Here is a 4916-nt window from a genome sequence, read left to right as displayed (position 1 = left end):
CTCAGCTGGAGCGGCGCTTATAAGGCAACTAGGACCCCCTCACCCCAGCCCCGGGCTCCCATTGGCTGCTGACACTGATGATGTCACAGCTTGGCATGGACACGCTCACCAGTCAGTTGGATGGGACTTTTTGCTGACTTGTATGTGTGCATTGTATTAGTGTCACACACTTACACACACACTGAGCTGTCAATCAAAGGCATGGCTCCACTGGGGGGTCCCCCTCCCTCCCCAAACTCATTCAAGTTATTTCTGTCACTTGTCCATAATTGTTTTATATTTATATATTTATTTATCTCTTCCATCATTCTCCTTCCGCTTCATCTTTGCCTTTTCCTCACTAGTAAATTCCTTTAGTTCTGCGCCCAAGTGATTTATTGGCTCATCCCTCCCCCTGGCACAGCTTTATGGGCTGCGATGTACATTCAGGTGGCACTCACAATGTGGGCAACAAAGTGATACAAAATGGCAAGTTACAGGTGCCCAGACACCATCCCTTATACCAAACTTTGTCTGAGCCAACACTGTGTGTATCAATGTGCCATTACCCAGCTTTGTGCCAGTGTCTAAAGGACTGACGTGTTACACTAGCCCAGCCCAGTGCCATTGCTTTTATATTACTGTGGCTACTGGTTCTTTCAATGCACTCCTACCCCCCTACATATAAGTCCATTCCCAGTTGGGCAAATGATACTCATGGGGCAGATGATACTCATGGGGCAGATGATTCTCATGGGGCAGATCTCATTGGGCAGATGATACTCATGGGGCAGATGATACTCATGGGGCAGATGATTCTCATGGGGCAGATGATACTCATGGGGCAGATGATTCTCATGGGGCAGATCTCATTGGGCAGATGATACTCATGGGGCAGATGATACTCATGGGGCAGATGATACTCATGGGGCAGATGATACTCATGGGGCAGATGATACTCATGGGGCAGATGATACTCATGGGGCAGATGATTCTCATGGCGCAGATGATACTCTGTTACATTCACAGCTCATTAACCACTAGGCACTGGCTCAATATCAGAGTCAGAAAAAGTGGCTCTTTATTTCTAAGATAACTTGGCCAGACCCCCCAGCCAAGCTCTGCAAATAAGTGACTTGTTTTGTCCCATGAGCTGACAGTCCAACCCTCTCCTTTACGCTAGGGCCAGACGATCATTATTATTATTATTATTACAGGCAGACGAGGAGGAAGGAAGATCGGAGGGCACATAATAGCACAGCAGCCCCTATAATAATAATAATAATGATAATAAATCCTACTTATAGATTGCAAGCTCTTGTGTTCCATGTTGTTCCTGATTGTGTGGCCTTTATTTTCACAGGTGTGAGTTACAAGGCGTTGCTTTATTTAGAAGGTCCAGGAACAACCAGTTTTGTGTAAATATCCCCCCTGTCCCCAGCTGCTGAACCTTCTCACTGTGCGACCCCCACGGAGAGCAGTGAGGAGAGGAACAGGTTGGCAGGGGTCTCAGGGAGTCACATTGTTTGGGCAGGGAGTTTTGGGCTCAGTTGTGACAGATTAGGAAGGAGCACAGGCCCATATGTTGTTCTCATTCCCACGGATCCTTCAGGAGGGGGAGATTCATCATTTTTGCCATATAAGGAGGGGATGTAAGTGAAGCCCCTGCCCAATGTCTCTTCTCCTTCCCATGCCCCCAATGTGGTCCCTGAGACCGGGCCCCTCACATCAAATCCCAGCCACTAGGTCAGCCCGGCCTTTCTCTACTCTGAGACCCTAATTGTAGAAATATACCCCCCCCCGTGCTGCTACCGACCCCTCCAGTCTCTCTGTGAAGGTCACAAATTAACTTGAGCTCATTGAAGTCTTGGCCTTTACTTCTAATTTGTTACTGACGGCCCCCACCAGCTGCCCCATTATAAGGATCATAGTCACCTTCACTACTGAACCCCATGTACTGCAACTCCCCCAAATATGCGGCCTCACATCAGACTCCCCAACTTGCTCACACGTTATCTATCAGCTAACAGGATTCTGACCCAGCCCCAACCTGCTCCCCATTTCTATATTTTCTGCATCTTTGTATGAGAATTATTCCTTCTCTCCCAATATCCTTATCATTTACAGTAGGGGGTTCATTATACAATGAAAAGCATAAATCTTATGGATCATTAGGATAAGCTTCCCGCTCTCCCAGTTGGGTCCGGTTGCTCATGCCCCAGACCTTCAGTACAGGCATATGATTAAGTGTCCCTGCGCAGCACGAAACTCGTCAGGCATTATCTTTTTAGATGTAATGTAAAATAAAGTATTATATTTTTTATATACAAATTTTGGCTCTTGGAATCTACTTCTGTTGGATGTTTCGGATTGGTGCAGGCCTAATGTTGTTTTTTAGGGGGTGCATTATCCCTTATAATACATGAGTGATACTCAGAGTTCCCTGTATAACTCAGCCTGCAGCCTTGTGCCTTTATATGGTCACAGAACAACCCCTCAGTGACTTCTAATATCCTTATCATTTACAGTAGGGGGTACATTATCCCTTATAATACATGAGTGATACTCAGAGTTCCCTGTATAACTCAGCCTGCAGCCTTGTGTCTTTATATGGTCACAGAACAACCCCTCAGTGACTTCTAATATCCTTATCATTTACAGTAGGGGGTACATTATCCCTTATAATACATGAGTGATACTCAGAGTTCCCTGTATAACTCAGCCTGCAGCCTTGTGCCTTTATATGGTCACAGAACAACCCCTCAGTGACTTCTAATATCCTTATCATTTACAGTAGGGGGTACATTATCCCTTATAATACATGAGTGATACTCAGAGTTCCCTGTATAACTCAGCCTGCAGCCTTTGTGCCTTTATATGGTCACAGAACAACCCCTCAGTGACTTCTAATATCCTAATCATTTACAGTAGGGGGTACATTATCCCTTATAATACATGAGTGATACTCAGAGTTCCCTGTATAACTCAGCCTGCAGCCTTGTGCCTTCATATGGTCACAGAACAACCCTTCAGTGACTTCTAATATCCTTATCATTTACAGTAGGGGGTACATTATCCCTTATAATACATGAGTGATACTCAGAGTTCCCTGTATAACTCAGCCTGCAGCCTTGTGTCTTTATATGGTCACAGAACAACCCCTCAGTGTCTTCTAATATCCTTATCATTTACAGTAGGGGGTACATTATCCCTTATAATACATGAGTGATACTCAGAGTTCCCTGTATAACTCAGCCTGCAGCCTTGTGACTTTATATGGTCACAGAACAACCCCTCAGTGACTTCTAATATCCTTATCATTTACAGTAGGGGGTACATTATCCCTTATACATGAGTGACACTCAGAGTTCCCTGTATAACTCAGCCTGCAGCCTTGTGTCTTTATATGGTCACAGAACAACCCCTCAGTGTCTTCTAATATCCTTATCATTTACAGTAGGGGGTACATTATCCCTTATAATACATGAGTGATACTCAGAGTTCCCTGTATAACTCAGCCTGCAGCATTGTGACTTTATATGGTCACAGAACCCCTCAGTGACTTCTAATATCCTTATCATTTACAGTAGGGGGTACATTATCCCTTATAATACATGAGTGATACTCAGAGTTCCCTGTATAACTCAGCCTGCAGCCTTGTGCCTTTATATGGTCACAGAACAACCCCTCAGTGACTTCTAATATCCTTATTATTTACAGTAGGGGGTACATTATCCCTTATAATACATGAGTGATACTCAGAGTTCCCTGTATAACTCAGCCTGCAGCCTTGTGTCTTTATATGGTCACAGAACAACCCCTCAGTGTCTTCTAATATCCTTATCATTTACAGTAGGGGGTACATTATCCCTTATAATACATGAGTGATACTCAGAGTTCCCTGTATAACTCAGCCTGCAGCCTTGTGCCTTTATATGGTCACAGAACAACCCCTCAGTGACTTCTAATATCCTTATTATTTACAGTAGGGGGTACATTATCCCTTATAATACATGAGTGATACTCAGAGTTCCCTGTATAACTCAGCCTGCAGCCTTGTGACTTTATATGGTCACAGAACCCCTCAGTGTCTTCTAATATCCTTATCATTTACAGTAGGGGGTACATTATCCCTTATAATACATGAGTGATACTCAGAGTTCCCTGTATAACTCAGCCTGCAGCCTTGTGACTTTATATGGTCACAGAACCCCTCAGTGACTTCTAATATCCTTATCATTTACAGTAGGGGGTACATTATCCCTTATAATACATGAGTGATACTCAGAGTTCCCTGTATAACTCAGCCTGCAGCCTTGTGTCTTTATATGGTCACAGAACAACCCCTCAGTGACTTCTAATATCCTTATCATTTACAGTAGGGGGTACATTATCCCTTATAATACATGAGTGATACTCAGAGTTCCCTGTATAACTCAGCCTGCAGCCTTGTGTCTTTATATGGTCACAGAACAACCCCTCAGTGACTTCTAATATCCTTATCATTTACAGTAGGGGGTACATTATCCCTTATAATACATGAGTGATACTCAGAGTTCCCTGTATAACTCAGCCTGCAGCATTGTGTCTTTATATGGTCACAGAACAACCCCTCAGTGACTTCTAATATCCTTATCATTTACAGTAGGGGGTACATTATCCCTTATACATGAGTGACACTCAGAGTTCCCTGTATAACTCAGCCTGCAGCCTTGTGTCTTTATATGGTCACAGAACAACCCCTCAGTGTCTTCTAATATCCTTATCATTTACAGTAGGGGGTACATTATCCCTTATAATACATGAGTGATACTCAGAGTTCCCTGTATAACTCAGCCTGCAGCATTGTGACTTTATATGGTCACAGAACCCCTCAGTGACTTCTAATATCCTTATCATTTACAGTAGGGGGTACATTATCCCTTATAATACATGAG

This window comes from Xenopus laevis, chromosome 9_10L, assembly GCF_017654675.1.
Source record: "Xenopus laevis strain J_2021 chromosome 9_10L, Xenopus_laevis_v10.1, whole genome shotgun sequence".
NCBI lineage: Eukaryota > Metazoa > Chordata > Amphibia > Anura > Pipidae > Xenopus > Xenopus laevis.
The sequence above is the reverse complement of the archived record's forward strand: the minus strand, read 5'-3'. Positions refer to the sequence as shown.